Source organism: Petaurus breviceps, unplaced genomic scaffold (assembly GCF_028583685.1).
Source record: "Petaurus breviceps papuanus isolate PSGF00001 unplaced genomic scaffold, PetGlider_PUasm1.0 156, whole genome shotgun sequence".
NCBI classification, from domain to species: Eukaryota; Metazoa; Chordata; class Mammalia; order Diprotodontia; family Petauridae; genus Petaurus; species Petaurus breviceps.
The window spans coordinates 11,612,504-11,637,179 of record NW_027185720.1 but is presented as its reverse complement, the minus strand read 5'-3'; the positions used below and the strand labels follow the sequence as shown (position 1 = coordinate 11,637,179).

General features: G+C 41.2%; 1 protein-coding gene across 13 annotated transcripts in view; it reads left to right on the top strand.

The window, feature by feature from the left end:
• The window catches only part of RBFOX2 (RNA binding fox-1 homolog 2), a 331,281-nt gene that overhangs the window by 261,455 nt on the left and 45,150 nt on the right, over nt 1-24,676 (top strand). The gene's annotated exons all lie outside the window — the stretch shown is intronic.

Genomic DNA, 24,676 nt, shown 5'->3' with positions numbered 1-24,676 from the left:
GTTGACTCCTTGAGGACAGGGACAAGGGCATTTTTTGATGATTGATGTTCTAGCACTTTATATATAGTAGGTGCTTTATAATTCTGTTCCGTTTAATAACATTTTAAAGCAACTACTGTGTGCACAGTGCTCGTACTGAGGATATTAAGATGAAGAGAAACAGGCAGATCCTGTGTTCAAGAACCTTTTGTTGGGACGCTAGGGACACTACACAATCCCACCTAAATTGACTTTTTGAAAGATAATACAGATTCTGAGAGGCAGCGATGAGGGGCATCACCTTCCATGGGGAATGGCTAGGTTTATAGCAATCCATGAAAGTGAGAAGTGAAATGCCAAATGTTATCATAACAAGCATTTTCAGGGAGGGAAAAATAAATATGGAATTGAAATTTGCTAACACTGAGGCATGCACACAGTGACTCTTGAGGAGTTCTTTATCCCCCTTTTGGCCGTCCTTCCCTGTTTTGCAGTATTGCAGGGTAGGAGGTATATTCCATCCTGGCCTCAGTACTACAAATGGCTGCCAGGATGCACCGGGCTGGTTCAGCTGTGACAAACCTGAACCCCTTAGCACTACCCCTGAAAAAAATCTTAAGGGCAATTCCAAATAGCTCAGGCTCACCAGACGGGCAGCGTTGTGCTACAGAAGGTAGCATGTCACTTTGCCCAGAATGCACTGCGAGGCCTGTGCTGGTTCAAAGTGCGCCCTGCTACGAGGTACTGTCACACGCGGCCTCTTTCCTCCATGACGATTCTGCACAAGCATATGTGAGGTATTGTATGTCCTCTCCTGTGCATCTCTCATGCTATTTAAGCCAAATTGTCCTGAGCCATTCTGTCAGAGCCCTTGGACCAGTTGTCTTTACTTCCTTCCATGTTCCTTCACCCATCAAATGAGGCAGCCCGTCTCCCAGGGCAGTTGGGATCAGGGTAACTTCCCAAGGTGCTATGGGAAATCCAGGGGCTCTCCTAATGCATGTTTTTGGTCAGTTCAGTCTCTACCGATGCTGCTGAGGCACAGCTGTGTTAATGAGTGGATGATGAAGCTGGGAGTTGGTGGGCACAGCAGCTTGGTGTGGAGATGGCTCAGAAATATGATGGAAGCCTCATTTCAGGCAAGACAAGATAAAAACTCTTCCTATCAGAGGCTGAGGTCCCAGGGACAGAATCCAGGGTTCCAGTGGGGATTGCTGGCAACATGATATGGAGGCAGTCAGAAGATGTTACGGAGGCCTGGTTCTAGGCAACAGGAGGAGAATACGCATTTATATAGTGCCTGCTGTGTGCTGGCACAGTGCAAATCGTTCATTTGATCAACACAATAACTCATCAAGGGAGAGACGCTGTTTTTATCCCCATTTTACAGCTGAGTTCACTGAGGCATTCAGAGTTTAAATAACTTGCAGAGATTCACTCAGGTAGTAGGTGTCTAGAGCCAAATCTGACCCAGGTCTTCCTAATTTCAGACCCAGTGCTTTCTTTACTGTTCCACCAGCTTTAGTATGAGGTAAAAGGCCTTCTTGAGCTCTGTGGAAACTTGCCATGATTATTCCAGCCTCCTCCTGTGACTCAGTGATCACATCGATAAACTCTTTCAGAAGCCTGGGATGTACTTTTTTCTGGCCAGATGACTTGAACTCATTTAGGGTATCAGGGTACTCAGGTGATCTCTATAAAGGCTTCTTAACCATGTGGAAAGACCATTCTCCTTCCTTGTTTTACTTTGTCTCTGTTGGATGGTCTGCTTCCTCCTCCCTCCTCCCTCCCCCTCGGCCCGGCCTTGTTTGTCTTCCCATTCTGTGGATGTCAAGAAAACCAATCCATGTGAGTTGTCTTGTTCCCCTTTGCTACAGTCCTTTCCTATTCTTCACACATGGTGCTGCTACAAGGTCACTTGTTTCCTGAGTCTCCCTCCAGTCTCTCAGAGGTAGACCTTCTTTACAGATTTATCCCATTATACTTGGTATTATATTTATTTTTGTACTTATATCATCTCCCTTGGTGTGGTATAAGCTTCAAGAGGGAAAATACTGTCTTAATCATCTTGGTATCTCCCTCAGGGTTTTGCATGACTCATTGTATATAAGCATTTAATAAATAATTATCTTTTAAATAAATGCTGTTACCATGGAATCACAGGCTCCAAATTGGAGGGCACATCAGAGGTCATCTAATCCAACTCCTACCTAAGCAGGCACAGCTTCTCCAGTGCCTTAATGAAGCGGTCATTTAGCCCTGGCCATCATCACCCTCCTACACAGTTCTTTCTTCTTTTGGGATGACTTTTATTGTTGGGAAGTTTTCCCTTTTTTAGATGGAACTGAAAACTCTCTCTTTGCAATTTTCATGCATGGTTTCCAGTAGTTTGGGGCTAGGCAAGGCTAGTCTAATCTATCTTCCACATGAAAGCCCCTTAGCTATTTGAAAATAGATATCCCCTCCTAATTCCTTCCCTGGCCAGGCAAACCTCAGCTCCTTCAACCAGTCCTCATATGAGGAGGTATCAAGGCAGGGCCCAACACTGGTTGTGCTTCTTTGGATACTCTCCAGCTTGTTAATGGTCATCCTAAAACAGCACCCTGAAACTGAATGCAATAACCCACAGGCAGTCTTTGAGGGCAAGCCACTTTGGCTAAAAGAGGAAGTGTCCTGGGGTGCAGGGAACAGTGTGAAAGCACTCTGCACCTGGAGACTAGAACTGGGCAGCAGAAGGCAGCAGAGAGCTGCCAGAGCTTCCTGAGCAGAGGACCAGTAAGTGGGCTGCCAGCCTGGGCATGGGAGAAGGGGCTGCAGGCTGGGAGACCAGCTTTCTGGCTGTTATACTGGGCAAAGGGCTGATGGGCTAGCTACTCATGATGAAACATGGGTGATAAACTCAGTGTAGATTGAGACATACATAAACAGCATGTGTCCCTACCTTTGGTTTTTTTTTCCCTTGCTTTTTCAGTGTAGAGGGTAGGGAGGGAGAAGGAGGTGCTTTAGATTTTTAGGGGTGCTGGGTTGGGGAACCTAATTTTTAAGAAAAGGAGCCAAGCCCTTGTTACTTCCTTTGCCTTAAAGAATTATCATCCTTTCTGATTTTAGCAGAGCAAGAACTGCTGCAGACCTGTATTATTGAAGGGCCACCAGCCAGCCACCTATGCACAGTCACTGTGACATCCCACTTCTGAGCCAGTTTCTAGAACTTCACATCCCAGGCTTCATTCTGGTCTGGTAGTCTACAGTAACCTTCCGCTCCAGCATTGCTTCTGCTCTCCGCCCTCTCCCATGCTTCCTGCCTTCTAGTTCTGGTTTTCCTGATGGGAATGTAGCTTCTTGATTTTCAGTGTTATTTTACTGCTCCATTTGCCTTAAATTGTGTCAGATTCTTCCATTGCCTGTGTTTTAGTCATGAATTTACATGCCGTCATATACATTATACCTCTGTGGTCAGTCTCATTGAGAGTTTTCTTTGCATATTTAATGTTCGGTGTACATTTGTGTATAGCTGTAGGATGCACGTGCATTATTCTTACCTTTCTTTGGATATATTACTGAACCTTTTCACTGCTGTCCTTGTGTCCCTGTAGTATCTTACCTAGCAGTTCTGAGGTTCCATCTCACACCCATCAGATTGGTGAAGACAACAAAAAAAGAAAATGATAGTTGTTGGAGGGGCTGTGGACAAATAGACACAGATTAGTGTATAGTTGGAGCTGTGAACTGGTATAGAAATTCAGGGAAACTGTTTAGAGCAGAGGTTCCCAAAGTGGGAAATACTGCCCACCTGATGGGCGCTGGAACAAGCCAGGGAGGTAGTAGCCTCGGGAGCAGTTGGGGAGCGTTGGATGAAAATAAGGGCCAGTGAAAGCATAAGGAAAGAAGAGATGAAAATTTTGAAAAAACATTCATACATGTTCCATCTGTTGTGTAACAGAGTTAAACTCATAGTGATTGCATTACTTTTCAAGTAAACACACAAAATGCAAATTTATCCAATCAGTGGTCCAGTCTGCCAACAGGTCTTAATAAGCAAGTATTAGCAGGCAAGCATATAGTGCATTGTTGAGAAGTCTAGCATGCATATACTTGTTTACAATATGATGCCATACAGTTATATGACACAATATTGCATCATCAAAATTTCAATGCAGGAAAAAAATCACAGTTTTACAATAAATTACTAAATTTAAGAGCCATCATTTTTTTTTAAAAAGAATATTTTTTTAAACGATGCAAATTTCAAAGAAATTGTTAAAAGGTTAAAGAAAGTAGATTTCCAGGGGGGCACTAAGGAATTTTTTTAAAGGGGGCAGTAGGCCAAATAAGTTTGGGAACCTCTGGTTTAGAACCATGCCCCAAAGTCACTAAACTGTGCCCTTTGACTGCACAACAGCACTATGAGACCTGTGCCCTAAAGAGGAAAAGGATACATGTATAAAAGCATTTATGTTAGCTCTTTTTGTTTTAGCAAAGAATTGGAAACTTAAGAGGGTATCTGTCTACTGGGGAATGGCTAATAAAGTAGGATATTATTGGGCCATTAGAAGTGACAAAATGAAAGGTACCAGAGAATATTGGGAAGACTTACTTGAATTCATAAAGGGTGAAATCAGTAATCAGGAGAATAATTTATGTTATGACAACAATTGAAAGAAAAATAATTTTGAAAGACTTGAGAAATTCCAATCAGTTATTGACAAGCCATGATGCTGGTGGTGAAGCATGCTACTACCTTCCTTGAGACAGAAAAGTAATAGATTGAATATCTAGAGTAAGATACAATTAGTGTGGGAAATTCTTTTGCTTAATACAGATTTGCTGCAAGGATTCTATTTTTCTTTGTTTTCCAGTGGGAATGTGTGTGTTGGGGGGGAAGATGAGGGTAAATAAGAATAAATAGGGAAACAGAAGAAAAAAGAAGAGGGTCATTAAGGCATGTTTTTGGGGAAAAAAATGTAGGAAGCAAAAAGAAGCACGGAGAATCTGGGTAATGTTGAAAGCGACAAGTGAACATTAGAAATCTGCAGTTTCATGAATAAGTGTTCTTTTTCTGTCCAGATAAATAAATAAAAATGTCCATTTTATTTGGTGTCTTTTAAATTAAGAATTTTTAAATTGAAAAAAAAATACAAAATAACCAAAACTCCCAAAGTTTTGTAATTGATTCTTCCTCTCTTTCCATCCATTTCCAGATTAAAGCTCTCTGATCAGCTCCTCAAGTATTTTTTACAGGCCCCTATTCGATGTAAGTAAGCTATGCTTGGCTGAGAGCCCTGTAGCTTAAGCACGGTCCAGACTAAATTCCTCTCTCAAATGATACCTTTTTAACCAGTTATTCATTTCCCTTTTAAAGTCCCTGGCCTTTAATTAGCAGCTGGAATAGGGTACACTCATCCCTCAGTTCTTCAGTTTCTTGTCTAATAATATTTTCCAGGTTCCTTGTTCCAGCATTGTTTGTTCTGTCATGTGTTCAGAAGTGGTCCTCAGGTGTGGCAAGTCTTAGGAGGGTTTCTGCCCTACCCTAGATGTATCTTTGGGAAAGTTGCATGCCTCTTGGTTAGGTACAGTTGTCTTTCTCCCTGGCCTCCTTTGGGTCATATTCTTTCACACCCTAACTTCTTTGTAACGTAGGTTTAGGTTCTTTTCAGATTATTTTTTTCTCTTTTCTTTAAGGACTTCTGTTCTTTCAAGATTCATCCTCTCTGATAAGCAAAAGGCTAAAAAAATGCACTTCTTTCACCTTTTCTTCAAATTATAGACCAATCTGTTTTTTGTGCATTTATAGTAGTTAACTCGACTGGCAGAGAAACACAAGCATGCAACAGAGTCTCTACAGATCACTGAAATCTTTTCCTTGCAGTTCATATGTGCTGAAACTAAGAATCTTAGTTACTTGTCATGCTTGTTAACTCTCTTGGATGAACTGGTTGAATTATTTTATTTATGTACTGGGGACTCTTAAGGAAGACTTTTTAAATAATCTCTTTTCCTACCTTTTCTCCTAATAGTGGTGTTACTCGTTCAGGTATGTGTGATCTACCAGTTATCAGGTTCTCGCCAGCCCCCTTCTGCAAACAGTGTTGCCCTCTGCCAGTGTTTCCCAGACGGCCTTTCATAGACATGCAACAGCATAGTTACACTCCTTATCCCTAACCTTTCCCAGCCTTGTCTCATTACTACCCCTCTTAAGGACATCTTAATGGGTGGGTGGGAGTTAGGGGAAAATATCATGATTTCATTTTTAGATGTGTGGAATTTGAGGTGGCAGTGAGATGACAAATAAGTTGCACAGAAAAGCAGTATGGGGGCCATCATTAAAAAGTCATAAGATCATAGATTTTAAACTGGGGAGGGACCTTAGGATTCATGTAGTTCAACTCTCTCATTTTACAAGTTGCTATTTTCAGAGTTTGACAAACTTGCTGATTAAAACAGGCAAAACCAAAGACAGACAAACTAATAATGTATTATCGAGAGTCAGGCCTCTGTTCTTAATACATATTGAGTTTTCATCTGCTTTCATGGCTTCAGTAACATTATTGGGCAGGGGGAACACTAAGAAAATAGCCTGCAGGGGCAGCTAGGTGGCACAATGAATAGAGCACTGGTGCTAGAGTCAGGAGGACCTGAGTTCAAATCCAACCTCAAACACTTAACATATACTAGCCATGTGACCTTGGGCAAGCCACTTAACTACACTTAACGCCCTGCTCTCCCCGCTCCAAAAAGCAAAAAAAAAAAAAAAAAAGCCTGCAGAGACAAAACACATATTCTGGAAGAAGATGGTCCCAGTGTCCTGTTTTCTATTATCTAATTTACATAGAGCTGGTAGAAGAACTTTGTTTTTTTCCCCCACTTTTTTTTTTTATTAAATTGATTTGTTTATTTACTTTTAGTTTACATCATTCAGTTCCACAGTCCCTTGAGTTTCATATTTTCTCCCCTCCCTTCCCCCCCCCCCATTATGGCGTCATGCACTCAAATATAGGATCTACAAATACCTTCACATTAATCATTAGTCAGGTTGTAAAGAAGGATTATAACTGATGGAATGATCAGTGGGAAAGAGGAAACAAGAGAAAGAAACACAGGATTTGGTTTGTTTCAATCTGCATTCAGACTCCGCAGCTCTTTCTCTGGATGTTGATATCTCTTTCTATCATGAATCTTTTGGAGTTGTCTTATAATCTCACATTGCTGAGAGGAGCCCAGTGTATTGAAATTAGTCGTCACGCATACATCGTATCTGTGATTGTGTACAGATTTCTCCTGGTTCTGCTCTTCTCACTCAGCATCAGTTTATATAAGTCTCTCCAGGTTATTATGAAGTCCGTCTGCTCATCATTTCTTATAATACAGTAGTTTTCCATTACATTCATATACCACAATTTGTTCAGCCATTCCCCCAGTTGATGGGCATCCCCTTGATGTCCAATTCTTTGCCACCACAAAAAGAGCTGCTATAAATATTTTTGTACATATGGGTCTTCCTCCCGCTTCTATGATCTCTTTGGTATACAATCCTAGAAGTGGTATTGCTGGGTCAAAGGGTATGCACTTATTTATAGCCCTTTGGGCTCTCCAGAATGGCTGGATCAGTTCACAACTTCACGAACAATGCATTAGTGTTCCAAATTATCCACATCCTCTCCAGCATTTATCATTTTCCTGTTTTGTCATCTTAGCCAATCTGGCCGGTGAGATGCGGTACCTCAGAGTTGTTTTGATTTGCATTTCTTTAATCACTAGTGATTTAGAACTTTTTTCATATGCTTATAGATATCTTTCATTTCATCTTCTGAGAACTGCCTGTTCATATCCTTTGACCATTTGTCAATTGGGGAGAGGCTTGTATTCTTATAGATTCAACTCAGTTCTTTGTATATTTTAGAAATGAGGCCTTTACCAGAGACACTGGTTGTAAAAATTCTTTCCCAATTTTCCACTTCTCTCTTAATCTTGGTAATATTGGCTTTATTTGTACAAAAGCTTTTCAATTTAATGTAATCAAAATTATCCATTTTGCATTTTATAATGCTCTCTAACTCTTGTTTTTTCATGAAATCTTCCCCTCTCCATAGATCTGACAAGTAAATTATCCCTTGCTCTCCCAGATTGCTTGCAGTATCACTCTTTATACCTAGATCATGCACCCATTTCGACTTTATTTTGGTATACGGTGTTGTCTATGCCCAATTTTGTCAGAAAAACTTTGGAATTGAAAACTGAAGAACTTTGAATTGCAGACCTATTTGAGGTTATTGGACAAATGGACATTGCCTATGCTTAGCCAGCATAAATAGAGTACAATCCAGGACATCTGTTACTCTCCCATTGTGTCCCAGGCACAACTTGAGCACTGGGGACACAAATAAGAAAAAGACAATTCCTGCTCTCCGTTACAGTCTAACGAGGAAAACAACACACAAGGTGGGGGAAAGGAGGAGATATGATGGTGAAGTCATAACCAAACAGGGTGGGTGGTAGGAATTTAAGGATTTTGTTAATAATCATGGGTGAGATCTCTCACAAAAGGGGCCCTGCTGTGGACCAGGAAATTAGGTCTAAGACAAAACCTCTGAGCTTTACCTTCTCTAAGCTGCCACCTGGTGCCTAGAAGAGCTGAGAGGTGAAAGAGCAGCTTTCCCTCTCTCTGCATCACTACCCCCTAGAGAATAACTGAGAGAGAACTCTAAAATCTCTGCAGACCCCAGGCCTAGGGTCTCTGCTTTTTCTGAAAATGCACAGCATTCCCTCAACAGCAAGAGAAAAAGGTTGCCTGGGTGCAGCAGTGGACTTGTCAAGCCGTGCAGGGACACAGCCTAGCCTACGAGTGTGACCACCTGCTGACACCAATGCCATGCCTCTAAATGTGTCTGTATGGGTTGGCCCAAGGAGAAAGGACGGACATCAAGGTCTTTCAGATTCAGAGCCGGGGGTTGCCCTAGTCACATGTGTCCTCCACCAATGGGCCTTACTACCATGGCACTGTACCCTGATGGCCATCATTGGTGGGAGTGGGTTCCCTAGAATTGTGGGTGGAGTGTCAGGTTATAATCTTGTCTTTCCTTCTGTTTAGTAAATGTTTTGATTACATTAATGGAGTCACCATTCACTATTCATTCAGTTCCATCTGAAATATAGGTGGGGACCTAGGAGCTACAGTGTGTAGTAAGAAGAAAGTAGCTACCTATCAGGGTTACCCCTAATATTTTGAGTTACCTTTAGCATCTGGCACCTCTTTGCAGATCCATCTTGCCAGACATCATGGGTACAAGTTCTAGTGAATGAGGTGATCTGAAGAGAAAGCGGAGAGGGGGGTAGGGCACCTGCTATAGGAAGTTATAGTTGAAAATATAAAAGTGGATGACAACTGAAGAACATGTGAGACTCAGCCCTAGAGAGTGCATTATCAGTTCTTGATACCTCAAGAAACACCATTACCTTATGATGGCATTGCGTAGCTCAAAAAAGTCAGAGCAGGAGGGGAAGGAAATAGGCATTTGAACAGCACCGTCTGTGTGCCAGGCATTGTACTAGATGTTACAGATGTCTTATGTGATCCTCACAGCAGGCCGGGGAGGTGGGTGCTAAGAAGGAAGCACGCAGAGTTCTATAGTGGCAAAGAACTGGAAACAAAGTAGATACATAGTGAGTAAGGAATGGTTAAACATTTTGGCGCACAAATGAAATTGAATACCATGTTATATGAGAAAAAAAGAATTTTCAGAGAAACATGGGAAGTCTTATGTGAACTGATACAAAGTCAGTAGAACCAGAAAAACATACATATTGACAACTACAATATAAACCAGTAGAACAGAAATGCAAAACCAAATGTCATGACATTATGCTGCCTTCCCAGGGTTGGTATGGTCAGAACTGCACTTTGGGAAGATCACTTGGGCAGTTGAATGGGGGGAGGGCTAGACTGAGGAGAAACTTGAGGCAGAGAGACCCACCAGCTCCCATCAGTGAGAGATGCTGAGCCTGCCTCACGGTGGGGGCAGTGTTGGTGGAGAGAAGGGTGCGCATCGGAGAGGGGCTGCAAAGGTGAAATCAGCAGGCCTTGGAAATCGATTGGACTTGGGATGTGAGAGGGAATGAGGCCTGAGCTGGAAGCCTGTGGGACTAGGAGGGTGTGGGCTCCCCTGATACTAACAGGGAAGTCTGGAAGGGGAAAAGGTAGAGGGGAGTGTAGAAGAGGGATTCAGGCATATTGAGTTTAAGATATCTGAGGATTTGTAGTTTGAGACATCTAGTGGACAGTTGGAGACGTAAGACTTGGAGGTCAGCAGACAAGTTAGCACTACATAAGTAGATTTGAGAATCACTGGCATTGAGATAAAATGAATCCATAGGAACTGATGAGATCACCAGGTTAAATAGATCAAGGGAGTAGGGAAGAAGGCCCATGATAGAGCCTGTGGGACACTGGTTAGTGAGCCTGAACTGGATGAAGATCCAGTGAAGGGGACCGACAAGGAACAGGGAGAGAGGGAGGAGGAGGACCAGGAGAGAACAATGCCTTGAAAACCTCAAAAGAAGAGAGTATTGATGAGAAAAAGGTGATGAACCATGTGTAAGGCTACCGAGATCTCAGGAAGGATGAGCGCTGAGAAAAGGCAGTTGAGATATCAGCAGTCGCTTTGGAGAGAGCAGTTTGGGTTGAATCATGAGGTTTGGATCCTGGCTCTGGAGAGTCAGGGCAAAGGAAACCTCTCTAGACCTCACTTTCCTTACCTATGAAATAAGAGGGTTAGGCTAGATGGCCTCTATGGCCCTTATGACCCTGATTTATTTTGGACTCTGGCTTAAAAAGAAGACAAAAAAAGCAAACTGCCGCCAAGCTAATTTGTAGCCATAAAGATGTATGTGGCTAGTATAATGTTTTAATGCTCTCCCTGTACCTGAATGTTCCTTACATATTTAAGCCTATCCTTGTCCATATTGGAAGGGACTACCTAATTCAAAGGCTCTTAACCTGGGTTTCCATAAATGCTTTTTTAAAAAACTGCATTTCAAAGTAATGGCTTCTTTTGTAATCCTATATATTTCATTTCATGTATTCAAAAACATGATTCTGAGAAAGGGTCCATAGATTTAGCCAGAGTGATTAAGGGGTCCATGAAGCAAAAAAAGTTAAGAATCTCAGACTCTAGTACCACCTTCAGTTGAAGCAGGAATTAGTGCCCCCTCTGCAATCTCCTCTCATTCCAAATGACTAAGATCTTTTTGGACTCTCAGTCTGTCTCATCATCTGTCTTATCAATAAAAATTTTGAATAAAACAAGGCTAGCCACAGAGCTCTATAGCAGTGTGCTAGAGATCTTTGTTCAAGTCAGCATCATTCCATTAAAATTCATTAATTGACACAACACTGGATTCACTTAGGTGGGAATCCACCTATCTGCATCTTTTTGTCCTACCTTTCTCTGTCTTGTACATATGAATACCTTAAGAGATTTTGTCAAACCAAATTCAGACCACTGTGTCTAAAGCATTCATTTGATCTACCTTATAAACTTTGTTTAATAACCTTGTTCTTAGTGAATCTGTGTTGGTACCTTGTAGTTACTACTTCCTTAACTACCACCAAAATATTAATTTAATGTTTTAGATATCTGTTTGACGTGATTGACATGCTGCTCATCTATCTTTAGTTTGTGTGATTCACCTTTTTTCCACTTTTAAAAATTAGGACATTTGACTATTTCCAGTCCTGGGTCACCTCTCACATTCTGTATTATTCCCTAAAGATCAGCAACAGCAGCACAACAACCACAATTAATGAATTTCCAGTGCCATGGCAGTAAGGGAGTTGTGGTCCTAAGTTCATGAGAGGTACCCTGGAGTAGTGGATCTTGTTGGCCTTGGAGCCACAAAAACCTGAGTTCAAGTGCTTCTCCTCCCCCAGTGGGTATGTGACCCTGGGTCAATCCCCCAAGCTCTCAGTGCTCTAACCTGCTCAAGTGCAGAGAAGATGTCCTTCTTCAGCAGCTTGCTATGCCAGGGACGTCATGGGTGCAGTCACTACTCCTGTCTTACCCTGAGAGACTTGACCTCATTTAGAGGATTGAGGGGCTCTCCCACTTACAGGATCTTGTCTCTCTTTGGCTCCCCAACTTTAACCATGGAGACACCTGATGTGTGCCATTCTCCCCCAGCCCACGACTCAGAGGGGAGCAGTGTGCTGAGAGAGCAGTCTTTTACAGGCTTGGTTTTCTTTTGACTTTTAGAAAATTCTTATTGTTTTTACATAACTTTCACTTCTAAATATACCCCCTATTCTCTTACCTAGCAAGTCATCCATTGTAACAAAGAATAGAAAGTAAGAGAAAAAAATAATCACTTACTGCCTATGTGTCTGTGGGCAGCTCACTTCCCGTCTGGGTCTCAGTTTCCACATCTATAAAATGAAGGGGTTGAACTAAATGTTCTCTGAGTTCCCTTCCAGCTAAGGCCTCCAACACTGTGATCCAGGACAACTTCATCACTTACAGAGTAGGAAACTGAGGCTTCAGAGAAACTAAACATTGGCCAAGGCCACACAAGTAACTAGACTTCCTGAATGCCAGCCCTTGAACAAGAGAAAAGGCCTCCATCAAGGACCTTCTTGACTTCCACTCTTCAGACCTATGTATAAGGATTTCTGAGAATATGTTGGCTTATTGCAACTAGTATAAGAGAAGAGGGCATTTAAAACAGACAGAAAAGTGAAGGAGAGTGGCCTCCTGTGTACATCCCAGTTGGTATTGGAGTCTTTGTGTGCCATCATGTGCCTGGCGCACTCTTGTAAACTGTGTGGGACAACAGTGCTTTGCTTCCCAACAAACTACTAACTGATTCCATACATTGTCTTATGAGACCAATGACTCAAAACCAAATCATATCCTTTTCACCCATTAGCAATGTTGTCAGACAACTTTGAATCAACATCGATTCACTAGTTTTTTGTAAAACTCATATTTATACTTAAATTCATAGAAAGACTAGCTTTCTGTCACTCAGTTAAAAATCAATTATGAAGTACCTGTGTTCAAAAACAAAAATGAAACCTGCCCTGAAGGAGCTTTTCCTAATTTTGGTTTTGTCCGAGCAGTGTGTGGGCGCAGACAGGTGGGGTAGAAACCCACATCTCAGTCCATGAATCCCAGCTTGAGATCTCAGCGGTATCCTCAAGTCCAGTTGTCTAATCCAGCCTCCTCTTGTTACAGATGAGGAAAGCCAGCAGAGAGACAGTGACTTTCCCAAGGCCATACAGTGAATAAGGACTGAGCTAGAACTAGAATCTAGGCCTTTGGAGTTTTGACCCGGCGGTCATCCTACTGTACTGTCCTGCAGAAATGTGGCCCAGCCCTCAGGAGCCTTAAGGTCAATTCCAAACAAACAAATGTTTGCTGGAGGTAGATGAAAATCAAGAGAACCATCATGTGTAATTGACTGCTATTCAGAAAATAGCCTTCTCTTCTGAGATTTTTAGCTTCAGAAAAACAGAGAAAACAATTTTGTTAGGGAAATTTTTCCTCTTTGAAAAAGGCATTTTTGTACCATCTACCATCATGCTTTTCAACTTAACCATATGTCATTTAAGAAACCTAATACAAATGCTTAAAATGCTAACAGATGTGGTGGATAGAATGACATGGAAAGAAAAAAATAGACATCCACTAGTTGAAAATGAAGTTAACACTGTAACCACCCAAATAGATTGCTAGTCTCTAAGAAGCTTTCTGTGCATGTCTGTAAATTGTATTATTGTTAATGTTTTATCATTAACCTCAACCAATGTTCCATACGTGGAAAACAATTGTTTTATACAGACCTCACTCTACCTAATAGATTTGCTCCAGAAAGGTTCTGCTTAAATTAAACTTCTAAGCATTGAGTTATTTCTTCCCTTGCTTTATATTACAATATTAGATTTCCCAATTTTATTTCTGATTGAAATTCTTTAGTTGTACCCCAAATCCAGGTAGAGTCACTGATATACACAGTACTAGGCAGTTTCTCTAGAGGAGCATCAATTCGAACAAATTCTTTATGGGATAGGCATAATCGAACCCTTATTCAGTTAGCGTTTAATAAATATTTATTTTATTTGTACATAAATGTTTATTAAATTCATTATAGTAGGAAAATTAAATTTGGTATACCTATATAGGACATTGTATTGAATCTTTAATATTATTGTGCACCTGTGTAGTCCTTTATTCTTTTTGTTTTTATTTGTATTGATACCTTTGTACGTCATTGTCATATTCATTCATTAATATGTCCCTCCCACCTTTACAAGCCAACAGTCCTTCTCTTGTAATAAAACCTAAAAGGGCATGGGGATGGGGGGGAAGTCTTCAAAGCCCCCTAAACATATCTGCAGTATCTGACAGTGTACATAATATCCCAAAGCCATGATCCTCCCCCCCCACACACACACACACACTTCTCCAGTGAAAGGAGGGGCAAGGTCTATGCTTCTCCTTTTAGCCAAGCTTGGTTGTGATTATTCTTTCCATTTACCTTTTTTTTTGGGGGGGACAGTCATTGTGTCTCTTGTTTTCCTGGTTGTGCTTCATATATCTTCTCATGTTTCTCTGGACTCTTCCTGTTTGTCCTACCTTTTAGGACATTCCGTTACTGTCATGTCTCACTATTTAGCCATTTCCCATTTGATGGATACCTACCAGCTTTCTTTCCAGTTCTTTGTTACCACTGCTTGAAAAGGCTCGCTTAGCTTACTTAGACTTTTCAAAGTAATTTCTGATATTTCTTAACTCATTCAGATATTAAAGTAGGCTTCCAAACTCTGTGGCTGTAAAATGTATACAACTACTTTCCCTGTGTTTGTTGTCTTATTGAGAATTAATGCAAAGAAAATCTGAGTTCTAACAGTGAATTTGGGTTGATAGCCATAGACCTAAAGCATTCTGGTTTAGTTTCAATGCAACATATCTAGTCACAGTTTGGACTTGCTTCCCTTTGTAGCTCAGTGGAGAGGGGGAAGCTCTCTGTAACCAGCTGTTGGTAAATATGGAACTTTCCCAAATTAGATGTAACTTGAAGGAGTTAAATGAGAGCCTGTGTGGTGGTAAATGAGACTTGATTCTCATGGTCTCATTTACCTCTGTCCAGGCTCCCCCTAAGAATACTAGATAAGGTTATATTTATTTCTCTGTTGTGCATTTTGTTATAACCTGAAGTTACTACAAAAGCAGAGCTGTCCCATAGTCTTGGAGAGGAAAACAGTAACAAAACATACAGAAACAGGTAGAAACAAGTGGTTATATCAGGACTTACTAAGGGATGGATTGGATACCTAATATGATCCTACATGGAAGGTCATTTCAAGTTGATGGCATGGGGTAGGGGAAAAATTCACCTTTTAGTGTTTGGTTTGGGTTTTTGGTCTGGATCAGAGAGTTGATCTGTCTGTTGTGCTCTTGGTATGGAAACTCCTCCACCAGTGCAGACTTATCTGTAACTTAGGGTTGCCTAGGGCAGTAAGAGGTTTAACTTCACTGACTTGCTTAGGGTCACAGTTTTAGTAGGTGATTCAGCCCTCCCATTAATACTCCCCCAGGCCCATAGGTTAGTATTCTCTGATGCCCAAATATTTTATTTGTTTACAGCTTGCATCCGAAGCAGTTCCTTGGTCCCTGAAGAATCTTGACTGATAAAATCAAAATGTATTTATAGGCTTGCTATAGAGCATTCTTCAAAGTATGGATTCAGTCAAAGGGCTACACTTGAGGACCTAGAGGGCCACATGTGGCTTCAAGACCACAGGTTCCCCACTCCTGGACTAAAGACTCCATAAAGTATTATCCTTTCCTGCCATTGGCCCTCTAGATGGAAAGACTTGTTCTCATGTGACCTGCAAAGATTAAGTCACAAAGCTTGGGGTTTCTTGGCACCAAACTGACAGTTGCCCCTCACGTTGGGCCCCTGATTGAGCAGAGACTTCTATTGAAGTTATAGGCCCTTCCTAACATTCCCATATCGATCCTGGCAAAACTCCCCCACATCTCATCTCTAACCATTCCCTTGCCAAGCTGAACTTATTTTAAATTTCAGAACCTCTGCCCCCAAGGGGATGGAGGGAAAAGCCACAGAGCACATCACATCTTTACCTGACTCAGCTACATGTTCTATCCACTCTTCTGTGTTCTCAGGTATGTTTTACTTGACCAAGGCTCTTTCTCAGGAGAGTAATCATTTCTGCCCTTTTCTTTGGCAAATAAGGACCGGTTCCTTGTGCCACATCCTTAATAACTGATACCAGTGTTGCTACTCACCCATTAGATAGGTTTCCATTCACCACACTAGATTAGAACATTTTTCTCAGCCATATATTTATGTGCTATATTTGGGTAGATAGAGAATCAGCCTTCTGAAGGAGCTGTATAATAAACTCCAGAAGAGAATCCCAAAGGCGTCATGGGGTGGGCACAACATTTTATACCCAATTCTCTGAATGTCTCGGCTTAATAAGTTACAAGCCCCTTAAGAGGTAGAACTTTAGAGGAATTCTTGATTTGTCTTGATTTCATCCTTCAGAGGAGAGAGGAAGTGATGATCAGAACGGCTGCCAAAGACCTGATTCTAACCAGGAAGGAGGAATTGGTTGCTGAAGTAAAAATGACAGTTTAAGTTTATGATAGAGACAGAGAGAAACATTTGGCATAGGATTGTGACTCCTATCTAGGTCGTTGGATGAGGGACTTTCAGTGATTTAGGAAAAAGATAAGTAGGTTTCTCTGACCTGAGCTTTGAAAGGGAAAGTCAACTCCATGGGGAAGGGTAGCCCAAACACACAAGACTCCAAAGAAGAAGGATTTGGTGACTGAATTATTTTTTAAAAAGACACATACCAAGAACAGATACAAGCACAAGTGGTAAAAAAATGAAAACAAAAGAGTGACATCCATGTTTCCTGTCCAGTGTTGCAAGCACTAGAGCAGAGCCCCCAAAGGGCTAAGCTGTACCATGAATGCAAGACTACTCTGCAGTGTTGATGGGAAGAGGAGGCCCAAAGAAGGGTCAAGACTGGCTGCTAATGGGGAAATAACAGATGGAATGGCCTGTTGAGCTTGAGTTTGCCAGGGAAAAGCGTCTGCAAAATAGGAAGAAAAGAACAAAAATGATCAATAAGAAATTGAAAACCAAGTAAAGTAAGGAGATCCACCTAGCTATCCACAATTTGTTCAAGGCATCAGGCTAGATGAACCATGTGTCAGGGTGCCACAGTAACTTGCCAAGATGCTATTGAAAAATCCTGGAGAGGTGGACCTTGCAACTGGAGACTAGCAAATGTGATTCTGACTTTTGGCTCAGTTCAGTAAACCTTTTATTAAGGTCCTGCTATGTGCCAAGCACTATGCTGAGTGCTGGGGAAACAAGAAGACAGACAGGAGCTTAAACTCTAGTGGAGGAAGACAACATATAAAGGGAAGTGGAATGGGAGAAGGAGGAGGAGGGGAAGAGCCAGGGGAGCAGAGCCACTGATAGAAAAGTGAGAAGCATCTGGGAAGTTCAGAGCACTCTCAAAAGGAAGACTTTGGGGGGAATTTATTGCTCTGTCCTCCAGTCAGAGAAGAGAGATAAGTGAAGGTGTTGAGTCAGTCTGTGTGGGGATGAGCTTTCAGGTGACCGGCTTACCCTGGGGGAGGCTTGATGTTCCAGGGAGTGCTTCCGAGTATAGGCCAATGGCCTGGACTTTAATTCTTGTTGAAATTCTTGATTATAAAGTTGTAAAGCAATGTCTTAAGTGCACTCAAAAAGGGAAGGTCACAATTACTGTAAACTATCAAGGATTCTTCAAGAAAATTAGACTTTAAGCTCAGTGTAAGTTAGCAATGTGACTTGACAGCTAAAAATGCTTTTAAAAAAAGTAAAATAAAATTTCTACCTCTCTTAATATGAATTAATGTACAGAATAACAGATTCAGCAGTTGTGATATACTCTGTCCTGGTTAGACCTTATCTGAAATATTGTATTCATACTGGGATGCCTCATTTTAAGAGCAACATTGACATATCAGAGGGTGACCAAAATGGTAAGAGTCCCAGAAATTGTGTCATACAAGAATCTGATAAAGGAGAAGATTGGGGTTCAGGGTACGGGAAGTACTTGGTATTCAGATATCATGAGGAAGAACTAGATTTGTTCTGTTTGGCCTCCATGGTCAGAAATAGGATTAAAATGTGGGCGTTAGAGAAGGGCAGATTTTTCCTCACATAAACAAACTGCTCAGCAACTAGAACTGTCCAGTTGTAATGGTCTGTCTCCAGCATAGCAGGTGCCCCCTCCCTGGAGCTTTTCACAGAGAAACAGGGAGACCATTAGAGATGTTCAGGAAGAAATTCGTGTTCAGATTTTAATTGGGCTAGTTATCCTCTGATGCCCCTTCCAGCTCTTAGATTTGGTAAAGGCATGTTAGACTAAGCTCATTTCATTTTTAAACAGGATTATTACATTGAGGAATGAAAGGAATTGTATAAACATTATATTTGAATTTTAGCAAAGTATTTGATAGAGTCATTCTATCCTTTTGTAGTCAGAATGGAGAGGTGTAAGCTTTATGATATAATTAGCTGGCTTAGGAACCGTTTGAATGACCAGATTCAAAGAGGAAGTTAATAGATCCACATGTGCATGTTTTGGAGAAAGTGGGGAAGGGTGCCTTTGGCCCTATTCTGTCTGGCATTTTATCAGACTTGGATAAATTATGTAATTCTAGAATTAGTCAGTGACATAAAGCAAAGAAAGTTAGCTGCTGGTATATTGAATCAGGTATGCAAATGTACTGAGAAGAAACTAATTAAGAACCAAATAGCAATAGCATGTGTAAAGTCCCAGGCTCCTGTTCAAAAAATCAGCTGGGGAATTCTGGGAAGATGGTGGAATAAGACAGGAAATTACCTGGCTCTCCCAAATTTCCCCACAAACTATTTAAAATAACACTTCAAAATGAACTTTGAGTGACAGAAAGAATAATCTAAGACCACTTGAGAGGACAGTAAGAAAGACCTAACCTGATCGAAATGCAGACTCCTCCAACCACAAACCTAGGGGCAGTTGTATTGGGTAGCAGCCTCAGCTTCAGGAACTTTTGCCCTACAGACAACATGGGAGTCAGACTGCTGATCAGGAGAATATCAAAGAGCCTTCCAGTGACACTGAACATGGAACCCAGATGTGCTGACCAGAACCTGTACCAGGCTATTACTGTGGGCGAGGAGAAGTGAGCACATGCCTAGTGAGTGCAGTCACAGAGGACTAGGGGATTTACTGGCAGTGGAGACTCACAGGAGAGCAGAGTCACTGGTTTTGACTTCGGGGCAATCAGGAGTGAGCTTAAACTTGCAGTTGTAGGAGGGAATGAAGTAAGAGCATTTTCAGTGACAGTGTTGCTAGGGGTCCTGGTCATGGCACAGGTCAGGCCACCAACAGACCTCATAAAACAATATCACAAAAACCCTAAAGCTTGAGACATTCTCTCCTCCCCACCCAGGACTAGAGCCTGACTCTTAAGACAATGTTAATAGCCAAGAAATAAGCCTCTTTAGGGTGGAAAATGAATAAGCGAAAGAGAAAGAACCCAACCATAGATAGGTACTGTAGTAATAGAGAAGATCTGGGTTCAAACTCAGAAGAAGATAGTAAAAGTTAAAACAGCTACTTCTCTTTCAAAGAAAAATGTGAAATGGTTACAAGCCCAAACAGAGTTCTTGGAAGGGCTTTAAAAAGGACTTTAAATCAGAGGAAAAATTAGGGGAAAAGGTAAAAGTAACACAAGAAAATTATGAAAAGAAAGTCAGACAACTGGAAACAGTGATCCAGAAACTTATGGAAGAAAATAGTTCCTTAAAAATCAGAATTGGGCAAGGGGAAGTTAATGACTTCATAAGACATCAAGAAACAGTAAAACAGAACCAAATGAATGAAAAAATAGAAGAGAACATGACACATTGCATTAGAAAAACAACTGACTGAAGAATAGATCGAGGAGAGACAATGTAAGAATTGTTGAACTACTTGAAAATTTTGATTAAAAAAAAAAAAGTCTAGGGGTGGCCAGGTAGCACAGTGAGTAAGAGCACCAGCCCCAGAGTCGGGATGACCTGGGATCGAATCGGGGCTCAGACACTTAGCTAGCACCCACCTAGAAACACCTGGCCATGTAACCTTGAGCAAGTTACTTAACCCCAATTGCTTTAAAAAAAATAAAATAAAAATAAAAAAAAGTCTAGACACTATAAGAAATTATTAAGAAAATTATCAAGAAATTTTTAAGGAAAATTGCCCTGAAGTTTTATAACTAGAGGGTTAAATAGAAATTGAGAAAATATACCAATTACCACCTGAAAGAGATCCCAAGATGAAAACTCATAAGAATATCATACCCAAGTTTCCAAGCTCCCAGGTAATGGAGAAAATACTACAAGCAACAAGGAAAAAACAATTTATATACTGTGGAGCTATAGTCAGGATAACACATGATTTAGCAGCTTCTGCATTAAAAGACTGAAGGGCATGGAATATTGCATTCTGAAGAGCAAAGTAACTAGGTTTGCAACCAAGAATAACTTATCCAACAACGCTGAGTGTAATTGTGCATGGAAGAAAATGGTTATTTAATGAATTAAAGGACTTTAGGGAATTCATGAGAAAAAGATCACAACTGAACAGAAAATTTTACCTACAAGAATCAAGAAATATAAGAAGATGAATGTTAAAGACCAAACATAAGAAATATCACGATGTCAAACTGTTTACTTATATGGGAAAATATTATTTGTAAATTTTTAAAATGTTAACATTACTAGGGTAGTTTGAAACAGTAGATAGAAGTTTTGGTGTTGAGTTGATTATGATGGGAAGATCCTAAAAAACTCAAGTGTATGAGGAGAGGTGTCATGGAGTAAATGTGTAGCCAGGATTAGAAAACAGAAAATTTGGGGGAAGGGGGAGGAAATTATTTTATTCAGTTCCTCAGATAAAGGTCTTATTTCAACTATATAAAGAACTTTGTCAAATTTATAAGAATTGAGTCATTCCTCAACTGATAAATGTTCAAAGGATATGAACAGGCAGTTTTTCAATGATGAAATCAAAACTAAATATAGTCATATCAGAAAGATGTTGTAAATCATTATTGTTTAAAGAAATACAAATTAAAACAACTTTGAGATATCTTCTCACACCTGTCAATTGGCTAAAATAATAGAAGAGGACAATGACATGTTGAAGGGGATGTGGAAAAATTGAGACACTAATACACTGTTGGTGGGGCTGTGGTCTAATCTATCCATTTTGGAGAGCAATCTAGATGTATGGCCAAAGAGTTATAAAATTGAGCGTACTTTTTGACCCAGCAATACCAATATTAGATCTGTTTCTCATGGTGAAAAGTAAAAAAAGGAAAAGAACCCTTATTTATAGCAGCTGTTTTTCTGGTGGCAAAGAACTAGAAATTGAAAGGATGCCCATCAGCTGGGCAGTGGTTAAACAAGTTGTGGTATGTGATTGTGATGGAACACTGTTGTGCTGAAGAAATGACGAGCACGTAGATTTTAGAAAAACATGGAAATAGTTGCAGCCATCCTGAAATGTCTCCATAGCATGGACACTGACTCATCCAGGTGGAGGGCAAAGCGCATGGTAATAGCAAGCACCTGAAACCAGGCTATTTCAGGACCATTTGAAGAACCTTGGTTGGGGATGTTTAACCTTAGAGAAGAGAAGTGTGATTGCTGCCCCTAAGCATTTGAAGGATTCAGTGGTTTTAATGACCTCAGAGACAGACATGGACTTGGGCAAAGGCTTGCTGTCTAGAAACCGTATGGACAGGCTGCTGAGATCATTGGAGGTGTTCAGCCAGAGACTGGATGTCCACTTGTTAGAGATATCACTGGTGATGTTCCTCAGGGAGGACCTTTCGATTTCTTGTCACTCTCTTAGACCTGTTTTCCCATGGTGTTAGTAGCCTGCTAATTTTTTAACCTCTGGATAAATAAAAGAACACTGAAAAATATTGCCTCTAAGTAACTAATTTTAATTTTTGCTATCATCTTATACTTAGCCTATGAAAGAGCTAAATTAAAAGAATTATTTCATCTTGTAATTGGTGCAGTTGATTAGAATGCCAGGCCTGGAATCAGAAAGACTGATCTTCCAGAGTTCAAATCTGGGCTTAGACATTAATAGCTGTGTGACCCTGAGCAAGTCACTTAACCCTGTTTGCCTCAGTTTCCGCATCTGTAAAATGATCTGGAAAAGGAAATGGCCAACCACTCCAGTTTCTCTGCCAAGAAAACCCCAAGTATTAGACACAACTGAAATGACTATAGACAACAAATTTCGTCTTCTTGCCTTGTTTTCCTGATAACCTTGCTTTTATCCCTTTCCTTCTCCTCTCTTCCCCTGCTTTTCCCTTTCCTTCCCCTTTCTGTGTCCCTTTTCCTTATTCCTCTCTTCTCCTTCCCTCACCCTACTCCCAGGATGATAAAAGTGACCCACAGAAATGTGAAGATTATGCTCTCTGAAAAAGAGAATTGTCAGTCACTGTGAAATCATTGAGAGACAGTAGAACCAGCTAGGGGTGATGTGGCAGGTGATGCACAAACAGAGTGATGGAGCAGGGCATGAAGTCTCAGTGTCTGTAAACACAGCTCTGGAGACGCATCAGAATTCTGTGGGGCCCCCCCCCCCAGGAGCGCCTTGGTCCACCCTCTAGTTTACTAGTGCGCCGTGGGGTGAATGGTTATGGGCCGTGTGTGTGTGTGTGCGCGCGCGCACATTGATTAGCAGTAGAGAGAGACTTGAGTTGGATTAAAAATGCCAATGTGCTAAATTTGAAGGCTCTCTTAGTAAAGAAGCCTTTAGAAGCAGTTTCTAGGGTGAGTGGCGAGCCATTTTTAGCCCGGATCATTACATAGAAAGATTCCACCGGCCCTGCTCTGCTCAAGGGGCTGGGCGAAGGGCAGATGTACATGCCGTAGCCACGTGATTTCATCAGGGTAGCTGCTGCCAATCCTCATTCCACACTTCCAGTAAACAGACTCCAGCCTACTCCGTTTCATCTTCTGCCCAGTGAATAAATTAGGTCAAACAATTACCACAAAAGGAAAAACAAGACCTTAGGAGGTTGTTTCTGCAACCAGTGAAGTTGCTCAGCAGCTCACAATAGAAGACTAGCCCTAAGGCAGTCCTGCACTGACTGACATTTTCCTGAAAAATGGTTCCTATCTGTTTACAGAGCCTGAAGCCTGAACACTCTCGCCTGTTTCCCATCTTTGGCTGAACAAGAGCGCTTCTTGCAGCAAGGCAGACTCTAATGAGAATGAGTTGCAAGGGATTCTTCTGTTAAATGGGTACAGCCTTGCTCAGTATACAGTTTCTGTTTCTGCACAAGTCTCCAGTGTCCAGCTCCTCTTATTACCGCTTTAGTTGTAATTTCATGTAGTTTCTTAAATACGTTCACTTTTTCATGTCTCCCCTTGAATGAGGCTAGAATTAGAGGCCTAGTATGATCGCGTTTTCATAAAATTCTGTCTAGCAGCAGATTGTCTGAGAATCTGACAAATGTGAGTTCGTTTCCTCAACTTCAGAATGGAGTGAGGATCCTTGCTGTGCATGCAGGCATATGGGTGGATAGTTGTAGAGTGTTAAATAGAATCTGAGGACTCCCAGGGAATCATGGGACCTCCTAATAGAAGCCATCCTCCTTTGTGCTTCAAACCCCACTGAGAATCAGGAGCTTCACCTTAAGAGCTGACATCTATGACCAAGCTTTTAGGTTTAACGAGGTACAAACCCCCCCACCCCTCTCCATGATCACTATCGCCCTTCACAACCACTGGGAAGGGCAGACAGTACAGATGTCCAACAGTGTCTTACCTTCTCCTCTTGAGATGCTCTTCCATGTCTAATCATAAGTAGCAGTGCAAAGACCCTTCCTTCTGTTTTACACGTGAAGAAACCAAGCTTCCAACAGGTCAGTTGTCTGCCCTGTGGTCACACAGATGGCAAAACTGAGATGCTTTTAGAAAAGTGATACTCTGGTGTTTTCTTCCCAGCTGATAGATTAGGCAGCAAATTGTACAGTGGATAGAGGGATAGACCTGGAGTCAGGAAGAACTGAATTCAAATTCAGCCTTAGATACTTACTAACTGTGACCCTGGGCAAGCCACTTAATTTCTGTTGGCCTCAGTTTCCACATCTGTAGAATGGGGATTATAATAGCACCTATCTCCCAGGGTTGCTGTGAGGATCAAATGAAATAATATTTCTAAAGCATTTTGCCATCCTTAAAGCACTATAGAAATGTTGGTTGTTGTTATTATTAGATAAACCTATCCGGTCTTTGGCCTTTTTTTTTTTTTAAGTGACCTAGGCAGCACAGAATGCAGTTCTAGATGATAATAAATACTAGAAGTAGCTGTTGTGATGACATGTGGTGGGAAAATCAGTGTCTCCAGTGCTGATTCAGACACAAATGTCCCAGGTTGCTGTATGCACAGAGAGTAAGTCCATAAAGAAGCCAGACTGGCATTTATGGCCTCTTCTCGCTCCTTTGTAGCCATACTTTTCCTATTAATGGACACATCTAGTCCAAGTTCAAGAAGTTGTGTTTAGTGTTTTTAGGTTTGAATGAAATTGTAGTTTTTGAACATATGAGAAGAGAG